Consider the following 12,843-nt stretch of genomic DNA (forward strand, 5'->3'; position numbering starts at 1 on the left):
GATTCACCTTGTCAGTCTATGTCTTGGAAAGAGCAGGTGTTGATAACATTTTGGACACAGTGTATGTTAGGTATTTTGATGTAACACTGAAAAATATGTATTAATCTAATCAGGAGTTAATGAAAGTGTAATCAGTGTCTGACTATTAAGAGGCCTGGGTTTTTGTGGCACAGCCGTTAGACACTTTTCCTTTTAACTGTCGTCCCCGTCCACGTTGCAGCCCTTACTCTTTCCTGTTAAGGACAAACCACTACTGACCATAGTATTTCCTCTCTCAGAAATTCCAATTGCATTTACCAATCTTGATGTTACAGGGTACAACGGAGGTGAGGAAATACCAGAGTCATCTAAAGAAAGTGAGTTCCTTATAATGTTTTTTGTTTTACTGTTAAAAAATGCAGCAAATTTAGCTCTGTCTTTAGATTATCACAAACTGATTTAAAGCTAGAAACCTAAATTGAAACAATAACAAGCCTCTGTTTTAGTACAAAGCTGAGGGATGGGCCTGGAGAAATGTAACCACTCAAATTCATAGATAGAGCTATGGATGCAAGGACTGACCATCCATAATATAAAAATTATAGTTGTAACCATCTTTTGAAGATATAGAGTGTTTGCTTACATTCACATTGTTTACAAACATTGGAGTAAAACAAGCTTATATTTTGGGTACTGATTGGCTACGACACTTGAACTAAGCTCATGAGGCATTTATAAGTTATATTCTTCAAGACTCAATGGGTATCCAGAATTAATTTAAAAGTGTGTCAAATTAATTTTCCCCCGGGGGCCACGTACTGTTTTCACTGAGGTCCGGAGGGCAGCACTGAAAATGTGTTATATTTCCTCGCTGTCAAAATGTGCCCTCTATCCATCATTTTAAACATTTCCAACGCTCCCTGACTGTCTAGCTTTCATTTCGATGATAGTTAGTGAGATGAACAGAGTGAAGAGACTGTATATATGTACAGCCATTATCATTCCTACACAGCTTCAATTTAGTTTAAGAAATTTACCACTGGCACAGACATCAGTTCAGTCTAGTTTTGATTTTCACTTGGTTGAATTGTCAACTAATGTGAATTCAACATGAAATCAACAAAACATTTCACCATGTCATTCCCTTAAGTTTGACTTTTTTCAAATCCAATAAGTTTTCCACGTCGATTCAACGTCATCACTTTGAATTTTTGGGTTGAAATGACGTGGAAACAACGTTGATTCAACCAGTTTGCCCAGTAGGCTAAGTGTTTTCTTTTCTTTCTTTTTTTTCTTCTTAAATAACTCAAACCATCCACGGGCCGGATCCGGCCATATGTTTGACAACCCTGATCTAATAGGACATTGTAATGAAACCTTAGGAAAGGTTGATGGAACCATGAAGCTCTTCCTACTGGTTGTGATCCTGGGTGTTATAACTGCTGTTCTACTGATAATCATCCTCATCCTGGTCCTCGAGTTCAGAAGAGATGCAAACAGACTAAACACAGGTGCAGTGGAGGACCACAATCCGTATACAGTCACCTCCAAAATTATTGTCACCCTTGATAACGATGAGCAAAGAAGATTGTATAAAACAAATCATTCAAATACTGTGAAAATTACATTATTTTATACAAACACAATTGATCAGAGAAATAGATTTTGTGTAACAAGTCATAATTATTGGCACCCCTGTTTTCAATACTCCAGCATCCTCCTCTTGCGAGGATAATGACACTGAGCCTTTTTCTAAAATGTTTTATGAGATTAGAGGACATATAAGGAGGGATCTTAGAACATTCCTCCAGACAGAATATTTCCAGATCCTTGATTTCTTTCATCTGTGCTCATGGACTGCCTTCTTCGATTCAAACTGCAGGTTTTCAATGGTGTTCAAGTCCGGAGACAATTATTTATTTATTTTTTGTGGTGAATTAACCATTTCTTTGTGAATTATGATGTGTGTTTGGGATTATTCTCTTGCTGGAAGATCCACTTCCTGCCAAGCTTCAGCCTCCTGGCAGAGGCAACCAGGTTTTTGGCTAAAAATCGACCTGGTACTTGATAAAGTTCATAATGTTGTTGACCTTAACACGGATCTGAGGACCAGTGGAGGCAAAATAGCCCCATAACGTCAACGATACACAACGTAACATGAATGTTTGAATAACTGTTTGTGTACTGACCGAAATTACTCTTTCCTTATTCAGATATCGTGTCTCAACTGCAACCACAAAATAGCCAGGTAATAGAAACTGTTAAATTTACTTGATTTGTGTACATGACCTAAAGATAACAGTACTTGGATTAAGCTATCTTTTAGAAGTGTTTGTTTTTTTATACAGTATTTGCATGTTTTGTGTAATGTTATTATTTGTTTTCTACAGGATCCGGGTCAGGACCCAGACTCTCTAAACTACGTAGCGTTGAGATTCAGTCAGAAGAGGACAAGGAATAAGAAAACAGCTAAAGGTCTAATAATGGAGATGGAGCATGTTGTGTACGCTGCCACAAAATGTCTAAATGTTTTAATGTTGATATCAGTGTAGCACTGATGAAGAACTAATGCAGCTGCTTTTTCCATGACATAGACTGACCAGGTGAATCCAGGTGAAAGCTATGATCCCTTATTGATGTCACTTGTTTAATCCCCTTCAATCTGTGTAGCTAAAGGGGAGGAGAAAGGTTAACCCTTAGCCTACAATTTCCGGCCACTGCGGAAATCTAGTTCACATAATACAAAAATCCCCATCAAAATCTGTCTGTTTAAGATAGAAATATCTGGGGGGGTGCATGGGCTGCGATACCTAAAAGGGCTCTTAAAATTCTAAATCAAATAGCTAAATTATCTTTGGTAAGACCATCTTAAAACTCTAGACTCTAGAGGATTGAAGAAGGATTTTAAAGCCTTGAGATAATTGAGACATGGATTGTGTATGTGTGCCATTCAGATGGTGAATGGGCAAGAAAAAATATTTCAGTGCCTTGGAACGGGATACGGTAGTAGGTGCCAGGCGGTTTGTGTCAAGAACTGCAACGCTGCTGGGTTTTTCATGCTCAACAGTTTCCTGTGTGCATCAAGAATGTCCCACCACCCAAATGACATCCAGCCAACTCGATACAACTGTGGAAAGCATTGGAGTCAACTTAGGCCAGCGTCCCTGTGGAACATTCCCCGACTAATAAATATAAACTGAGTGTACAAAACATTAGGAACATCAGGATGTTCTGAGGGCAAAAGGGGTTCAACTAAATATTAGGAAGGTGTTCTTAATTTTTTTATCACTTAGTGTATATTGAATAGTTATTTTAGAGTTGACTGTTGTTGTTGTGCTCTCCCCCCGCTATTCCAAGTTGTCAAAAATCCTCGTGACGGGCATCATGGTTGGGGCCCGAGGTAGAGTAGGAGGGAGCAGTGAGCAACGCATCACTTCCTGTAGTGTGGGAGACAGGAAGGAGCAGATCAGTGTTGAGGGAGACCTGGGGAGAATCTCAATAGCATATTCCTCGCGTCCTCTCTCCTTCTCAAAACCCATTGGAGGACAAAGTCAGAGGGGAGGGCTTTCTAATCCGAATGGTTTTGAGAAGGAGTTGAGGAGAGAGAACTTGAGGAGTATGCAATTGAGATTCTCTTATGCTGAGGTGAACAACACTGGACCTCTCATGATAACATTTGTCTGAGAGACAGTGGAATCCATTTTTTTTAAAGAACAACTATAGAATTGATTCCCAGTATATCACCATCTCTTAAAATTAAAGATGACACAGGTCTGGACATGAATATCAAATTCTGTGTAAATAAGATTAAAATAAGTTTTAGGACACAAAGTGCAACAAAACTACCACAAACTGGGCCCTTTAACCAAACTCATAATAATTGTGGTAATGTACTGTACTGCATATTTAAGGGGAAATAACCAATACATTTCAAAAAAGACTTTGTACAAAACACTTTTTTTTAAGAGTTTGTGTGTATAATGTTGTCACTGATAGGCCTAGTTATATTCCAGTCTCTCTCTCTGCTGAAGACAAGCAACCTGAAGACTGACAGGTTGACTGACCTGGAGCTCTCATCTCTCACCGCACTGATCTGTTGTTCTAACTAACTAACTAACTAACTAACTAACTAACTAACTCACTCACTCACTCACTCACTCACTCACTCACTCACTCACTCACTCACTCACTCACTCACTCACTCACTCACTCACTCACTCACTCACTCACTCACTCACTCACTCACTCTCTCTCTCTCTCTCTCTCTCTCTCTCTCTCTCTCTCTCTCTCTCTCTCTCTCTCTCTCTCTCTCTCTCTCTCTCTCTCTCTCTCTCTCTCTCTCTCTCAACCGCACAATCTCTCTCTCTCTCTCTCTCTCAACCGCACAATCTCTTCTCACCAATCAGGCCCCACATCTCTTTCCATCCGTACTACCAGACTATAAATACCTGACCAAAACCAAAAAACTCCAGGCTCTAGACTAGATTTGTGCACAATGTATCATAATACAGTTGAATTGAATTTAATGCACTATGTACAGCGATACTGTATGTTGCACACCTGGGGTTTGGGACACCTGCACACCGCCATCTTCTGTTTAGTACCATAACCATACTTTAGTGGGCTATGTTCAAAAAAGCCCATAAAATATGTTATATTCAACATCTTGAACACTTTGGAGCACTTGTAGGTCTACTTCAGTCATAGTGCATCCATGATGTATTTGCATTCACAGTAAATGCATCCATAAACAATACAGAGGCAGGTGTCAATCCTCTCTGCAGACTTTCATCTGATGCATTCGCTGCAGACGTTACATACTCGGCCTGTGGTCAGTTTCACCTCGTTGGTATGAACAGGGATGGAAAACAACTCGGCCTGTGGTCAGTGTCACCTCGCTGGTATGAACAGGGATGGAAAACAACACACACCTCATACAAAGATCTCTGTGTTCAGAAGTTTCCACTCAACAACTAAACAAACAGACATCAAGCCTTTGCACAAGTGCTATAAATGTTTCTTTCTTAGGTACTTTTGAGTTCACACCTCATATTTCCTGTGACATCATGTGTTTTATGTGTTATAGTTTGCTACCAATGCAATTTGATTTGCATGCATATTATTTGTCTCATTGTGTTTCTAAGGCCTGTGATGAGTCTTGTGATGTCTTTGGTCATCATGCACTTTTTCAATTTCTGTATTTGTTCTGAACAGAGGGATTCAGAAGAAGTTGATAACCAAATGTCACAGGTGTAATTTGACCTCTTACACTTCTAGCTTACTGTTTTCATGTCCTCATTGTTTAGTAGGACAGGAGGGTGCAGTAAGGCACTTATCAAGGCTTAGTTTACTTTTACCAAAACCGTTATCTACCTACAGCATCAACCAAATGACAAATGTGCTTCCAAAATGGCACCCTATGTGCCCTGGTCAAAAGAACTGCACTATGTACTGTAGGGCAGGGCAGGGATCATCAGCTAGATTCAGCAGCGGGACTGCAAGTTAACCGAAAGAAACCCAAACAGATATGTTTGACTAAAACATAATAATTTCAAACCTTGCTCACATTTTTATACGATCATGTCGTGTCCCTTTATTGTGCATGGGAATATTTGGGAACAGGTTTCATAAATGAAAATCAGTTGGAGCTGATTTCCTGGCGTTTTTTTTTTTACTGGTTTTTTTTGTCCAACAATGAAAATTCCACACAGTTATAATTTTATTTTTTATTGCTCAGAAAACTTGGGGGGCCAAATAAAGCCAGATGGGGAACCCTGCTGTAGGGAACATGGTGCCCTTTCAGATGGAACCAAGGTCTCCACCCCCCAGTTTCACCAAACCCTCTGTCTGAACAACACTCATCCCACATGTTTACAGAACACAACCTGTTGTTGTCATGACTTTCATCTTCAAGATGAAATAATATGTTACAAATGGCATAACTGGAAAAAGTATTGGGAGTATAGAAATATGAAGGAGTACCCTTATAGGTGTAATCTATAGAATAGATTTGAGGGAGCATAGAGCAAGATTCCCCCTGTTGGTGAGGGCCTATATTGGTCACTTTGAGATCAATAGAATGATAAATCATGTAAGGAAAAGTGGAAACACTCCTCAATGTATGCATTCAATCATATAATATCACAAAAAAAGTGCATGAATAGTATTGTTTCTGTCTGATAGAAAATAATTTGCCGCAATGTCCAAGATTCTTGAATTGAAGTACTGGAGAAGGCATTCATAAGCAGTTGTCATTCTGATGAATAATGTTAATGCTGCTGATACATCTATGAGTGAGTAGATAGGAGCTTGCCAATCATAATCATGTCGTATTACTGTAAAAAAGTGAAATTAAAGAACTGAAATGAGGACCAGGATGTTTCATATGGTCCATATGGTGTGTATATCTCGATAGCTTTTCTGAAGAGAATGGAAACTGTTGTTGTGTAACATCAGGACAGAAAAAAGTCAGAGGGGAGGGCAAAGTTATCCTGTTCCGTGTCTTTACAGTTCACAGAGCAGCCAATCAGGCCTGTGGACCATCACCCAAGCCAAGTATAAAAAGACACCCATAACCCTCTGATTCTCACTCTCATCTGACACACAGGATGACTAGTCTACACATGAGATGCTATCATCAGAGAAGGAATTATACAATAACCCAACTATTTCTCATATTTTTACTGATGTTTAAAACAGGTAAGGCTGATCTAACTTAGTGCTTAAGGTTAGGGTTCAAGTTCGATTAGAAACAGCTGAGACAAAACCTGTAAAAAGTTAGTAAGAAAAAGTAAGTCATGAATGTTTTATTATTTTTAAGGGTCTCTTGATAAAATCAGCCAGAGTGATGTCTTAAAGACTTTCCTGTCTGGAGACAGAGTTCATTTGGAATGCCTCACGTCAGAAGAAGATGGCAACTACTACAACTGGATCAAGATAATAATAGGACAAGCCCCAGTATTGATGCTGTCTCTTTACACTCACTCCAACACCGCAACGTTCTTTGGAGAGTTTAACAACAACACCCGGTTTACGGCAATGAAGAGTGGAACCAGTTTTGTGCTGACTATTTCAGATGCTAGACCATCAGATATGGGGATGTATTACTGTGCTGCACGTGATTACGATGCCATGATCTTCGGGAAGGGTGTGTTTCTGATGCATGGGGGTAAGTAACATATGTGTACAAAACATTAGGAACTTTAGGATCTTCCTAATATTGAGTTGCACCCCCTTTTGCCCTCAGAAGAACCTCAATTTGTAGGACATGGACTACAAGGTGTCGAAAGCATTCCACAGGGATGCTGGCCCATGTTGACTCTAATGATTCCCACAGTTGTGTCAAGTTGGCTGGATGTCCTTTGGGTGGTGGACCATTCTTGATACACACAAGAAACTGTTGAGCATGAAAACCCCATCAGTGTTGCAGTTCTTGACACATTCAAACCAATGCGCCTGGCACCTGCTATCACCTACTGCCCATTTTGTCTTACCCCATAATCCATGTCTCAAAGCTTAAAAATCCTTCTTTAACCTGTCTCCTCCCCTTTATCTACACTGATTGAAGTGGATTTAACAGGTGAAATCAATAAGGGATTATAGCTTTCACCTGGATTCACCTGGTCAGTCTATGTCATGGAAAAAGCAAGTGTTGATAATGTTTTGTACACTCAGTGTAAATGTATTAACATGTGACTATCAGGCTCTCCAAGTGGTTGTATTGTAATATAACAAACATTTACTAGAACCTTGGTTTTATTGTGTAAAAGATTCCAGGAACCAGCATCTTACTCAGCAGTCTGTGTCTGAGTCAGTCCAGCCAGGAGACTCTGTGACTCTGAACTGTACAATACACACTAAGACCTGTTCAGGAGATCACAGTGTCTATTGGTTCAGACATAGTTCAGGAGAATCCCATCCAGGAATCATTTACACCCATGGAGACAGGAGTGATCAGTGTGAGAAGAGCCATGAGGCTGGGTCTCCTACACAGAGCTGTGTCTACAACCTCCCCAAGAGGAACCTCAGCCTTTCTGATGCTGGGACTTACTACTGTGCTGTGGCCTCATGTGGGGAGATACTATTTGGGAATGGAACAAAGCTAGATGTTGGAGGTATTTTGATTTTAAACTCTGAATTTAGATTTGTACCTGTCATAATTCAAGAGCAATCAAACTAAAATAAATGTGCTGATGCAACTCTAAATTGTAAAAGGGTGTAAGGCTAAGCTTACAAAATGTAACATGTACAGCACCAGTCAAAAGTTTGGACACACCTACTCAGTCAAGGGTTTATCTTTATTTTACTATTTTCTGCATTGTAGAATAATAATGAAGACATCAAAACTATGAAATAACACATGGAATCATAGAGTAAGAAAAAAAGTGGTAAACAAAGTAGCCACCCGTTGCCTTGATGACAGCTTTGCACACTCTTGGCATTCTCTCAACCAGCTTCACGAGGAATGCTTTTCCAACAGTCTTGAAGGAGTTCCCACGTATGCTGAGCACTTGTTGGCTGCTTTTCCGTCATGCTGCAGTCCAACTCATCCCAAAACATCTCAATTGGGTTGAGATTGGGTGATTGTGGAGGCCAGGTCATCTGATGCAGCACCATCTCTCCTTCTTGGTCAATAGCCCTTACACAGCTTGGAGGTGTGTTTTAGGTCATTGTCCTGTTGGAAAAACAAATGATAGTCCCACTAAGCCCAAACCAGATGGGATGATGTATCGTTGCAGAATGCTGTGGTATCCATGCTAGTTAAGTGTGCCTTGAATTCTAAATAAATCACTGACAGTGTCACCAGCAAAGCACACCCAAACCATCACACGTCCTCCTCCATGCTACACGGTGGGAACCACACATGCAGAGATCATCCGTTCACCCACTCTCTCACAAAGACATGGCAGTTGGAACCAAAAATATAAAATTTGGACTCATCAGAACAAAGGACAGATATCCACCGGTCTAATGTCCATTGCTTGTGTTTCTTGGCCCAAACAAGTTTCTTCTTCATAATGGTGTCCTTTAGTAGTGATTCTTTGCAGCAATTCGACCATGAAGGCCTGATTCACGCAGTCTCTTCTGAACAGTTGATGTTGAGATGTGTCTGTTACTTGAACTCTATGAAGCATTTATTTGGGCTGCAATCTGATGTGCAGTTAACTCTAATGAATTTATCCTCTGCAGCAGAGGTAACTCTGGGTCTTCCTTTCCTGTGGCGGTCCTCATGAGAGCCAGTTTCATTATAGCGCTTGATGGTTTTTGCGACTGCACTTGAATAAACTTTCAAAGTCCTTGAAACTTTCCGCATTGACTAACCTTCACATCTTAAATTAATGATGGACGGTCATTTCCCTTTGCTTATTTGAGTTGTTCTTGCCATAATATGGACTTGGCCATAATATGGACTTCTTGCCATAATATGGACCCTATTTACCAAATAGGGATATCTTCCCTATATCACCCCTACCTTGTCACAACACAACTGATTGAAGGAAAGAAATTCCACAAATTAACTTTTAACAAGGAACTCCTGTTAATTGAAATGCATTCCAGGTGACTACCTCATAAAGCTGCTTGAGAGAATACCAACAGTATGCAAAGCTGTCATCAAGGCAAAGGGTGGCTACTTTGAAGAATCTCAAATATAAAATATATTTTGATTTGTTTAGCACTTTTTTGGTTACTACATAATTCCAAATGTTTTATTTCAGTTTTGATGTCTTCGCTATTATTCTACAATGTAGAAAATAGTAAAAATAAAAAACTTTTGACTGGGAATGTATATCTGTTTAACTGAGAATGAATATCAACAGCTTAATTTAAACCACAGGCCCTGCTGATCTGGTGGACCCCAAGCTCCTGGCTCTAATCGTATCCAACATCTTGAGCTTGATCGCCGTCGTTGTCCTCCTCATCTGTGTGAGACGGAAGAAAGGTTCTGTATCATTAAGGCCCTTTGATTTTACTGCCATTTTGTGTTTTCATTCACATACCTTCACAATATGATTACATACAATGTGATGATCATTACCGTAAAATGTTGCGGCAATAATAACCATGAAAGTGATTGAGGGGTGTTTTAAGAAAGAGTGTGAATGAATTAGTGGTTTTTATCTCAATATTCCTAATATTGATTTACACCCCCTTTTGCCCTCAGAACGTCCTCAATTAATCGAGGCATGGACTATACAAGGTGTCGAAAGCGTTCCACAGGGATGCTGGCCCATGTTGACTCCAAAGATTCCCACAGTTGTGTCAAGTTGGCTGGATGTCCTTTGGGTGGTGGACTATTCTTGATGCACACAGGAAACTGTTGAGTGTGAAAAACCCAGCAGTTTTGCAGTTCTTGACACACTCAAACCAGCGCACCTGGCACCTACTACCATGCCCTGTTCAAAGGCACTTAAATATTTTGTCTTGACCATTCACCATCTGAATGGCACACATACGCAATCCATGTCTCAATTGTCTCAAAGGCTTAAAAATCCTTCTTTAACCTTTCTCCTCCCCTTCATCTACACTGATTGAAGTGGATTTAAGAACTGACATCAATAGCGGATCATAGCTTTCACCTGGATTCACATGGTCAGTCTGTGTCATGGAAAGAGCATGTGTTCCTAATGTTTTGTACACTCGGTCTATATAAAACAGAGGAAAACCTTATTCTTGACTGCACTAGGCCTTTAATAAATCCACCGGGTATAGCTTCTAGGCTATAATTAAATTTTTATAGAGAAGGCAGTGGCACTAGCACATCCTGTCCCCAAAATGCACACTGTCCTAATAATTCTCCTTTTTGTCAAGCAGATTTGCCTCAACAGCCTCAAAGTGGTGTTACAGCCCCTTCCTGTCCTGACAAGGAGGTAGACTATGTTACCTGTTTACCTAAACTTTTATGAACAATTTATCACGCTAAAAATAACATTACATCTGAAAAGGATGTGACAACTTGTGTAAAGAACAAAATAATATATTTCCACAATAAAATTGCATTGTATCGTTTAAATGAAAATGGCTAGCAGCCCAGTATTGTAATTCACTTTCACACATCTTTTTCAACTGTACACAGCACTCTACCTTGTGAGGTAGACTATCTGACTAATTCTCATCTACAGAGAGATGAGGGAGAGGAGCTGAACTATGCTGCCATGAGTTTCTCCTCAAGGAAGACCAAGAGGAGAGCAGAACCAGAGAGAGAGACCAGAGAGACGGACATGAATGTGGTTTACTCTGGGGTGAGAGGTCATCATGAGTGGAACTGGGATTCATGATTTATAGTGCAATAGTTTTATAATGCAATTTTATAATGCCATTTAGAGTGCATTGTAAAAGTAATATGCTGTGAACATAATTAACAGAAATTCTGCTAAATGTTTTAATAAACTTTCAAATATATCTATATTTAAGATTACTATTAGAGGGAGCATGTGATGTGTGTGTGTAAGGGGACTTTGATAAGGACGTACCATCCTGTGCCAGAGCTGTCTCGACTTCTTTGATCTGTATGTACACCAACTATCCAGCAGAGGGCAGTAGCCTTCCACAAAGTGAACAGACCACAGGCACACCAAAAGGAACTCGTCACCAGTCAGTCATATGATGATGGCTAGCTATATCTTAGTAATTTAGCAGATACTCTTATCCAGAGCAACTTACAGTAGCGAGTGCATACATTTATCATACTATTTCATTCTGGTCCCCCTTGGGAATCAAACCCACAACCAACCCTGACATTGCAAGCACCATGCTCTATCAACTGAGCCACATGGGACCTGCAACAATATAGTTGGATGGTATTTGCCATCTATATGGGTTTCTAGAAAAGGAGACTATCTTTGGGATACTCACAAAAGGAAATGATAAATTCTCAACCCTTGTTTGGAAAGGACACTCAAACCAGCGTGAACAATCAAGATCGTGGTTTAAAATGTTATTATAGTCTCACTTTTAAAACCAAGTTTTCAAAAGTACAGCCACAACTATTTACCATATAGGTTTTAATACATATGAATGCTCAATTAATTATATACTGAACGAAAATATAAACGCAACATGTAAAGTGTTGGGGCCACATATCATGAGCTGAAATAAAAGATCCCTGAATATTCCATAAGCACAAAAAGCTTATTTCTCTCAGATTTTTTGCACATATTTGTTTACATCCCTTTTAATGAACATTTCTCCGTTGCTAAAATAATCCATCCACAGAATGATCATTACATAGGTGCACCTTGTGTTGCTACAATAAAAGGAATAAAAAGTTTTGTCACACAACAAAATGCCACAGATGTCTCAAGTGTTGAGGGAGCATGCAATTGGCATGCTGACTGTAGGATTTGACCACCAGAGCTGTTTCCAGAGAATTTAATGTTAATATCTATACCATCAGTCGCCTCCAACGTCGTTTTAGAGAATTTGGCAGTACTTCCAACCAGCCTCACAACCGCAGACCACGTGTAACCACACCAGCCCAGGACCTCCACATCCAGCTTCTGGGATCATGAGACCAGCCATCCGGGCAGCTGATGAAACTGAGGAGTATTTCTGTCTGTAATAAAGCCCTTTTATGGAGCAACACTCATTCTGATTGGCTGGGCCTGGCTCCCCAGTGTGTGGGCTTGGCTCCGCCCCTGCCCAGTCATGTGAAATCCATAAATTAGGGCCTAATTTATTTTAAATGGACTGATTTCTTTATTTCATTTGTAATTCAGTAAAATAGTTGAAATTGTTGCATTTATATTTTTGTTCAGTATACTTTTGTAACTTACCAGGGACCTATAAAATCGAACCAGGGGTGCATTCACTAGGAACCAAACGTGCAGAAACACGAACCTGAACTTTGTCTAATGACAAATGCTT

The 12,843-nt window shown here is 39.8% G+C and overlaps 1 non-coding gene across 1 annotated transcript; it reads left to right on the plus strand.

Moving 5' to 3' along the window:
* The first annotated feature begins 6,385 nt into the window (after positions 1-6,385).
* On the plus strand, positions 6,386-12,095 carry LOC106577751 (uncharacterized). Its single transcript, XR_014381408.1, has 6 exons — positions 6,386-6,678; positions 6,800-7,147; positions 7,749-8,093; positions 9,815-9,919; positions 10,792-10,847; positions 11,100-12,095. It is a non-coding gene; the product is annotated as an uncharacterized LOC106577751 (transcript).
* The last annotated feature ends 748 nt before the right edge of the window (positions 12,096-12,843 follow it).

Source organism: Salmo salar, chromosome 18, assembly GCF_965601325.2.
Source record: "Salmo salar chromosome 18, fSalSal1, whole genome shotgun sequence".
Taxonomy (NCBI): domain Eukaryota; kingdom Metazoa; phylum Chordata; class Actinopteri; order Salmoniformes; family Salmonidae; genus Salmo; species Salmo salar.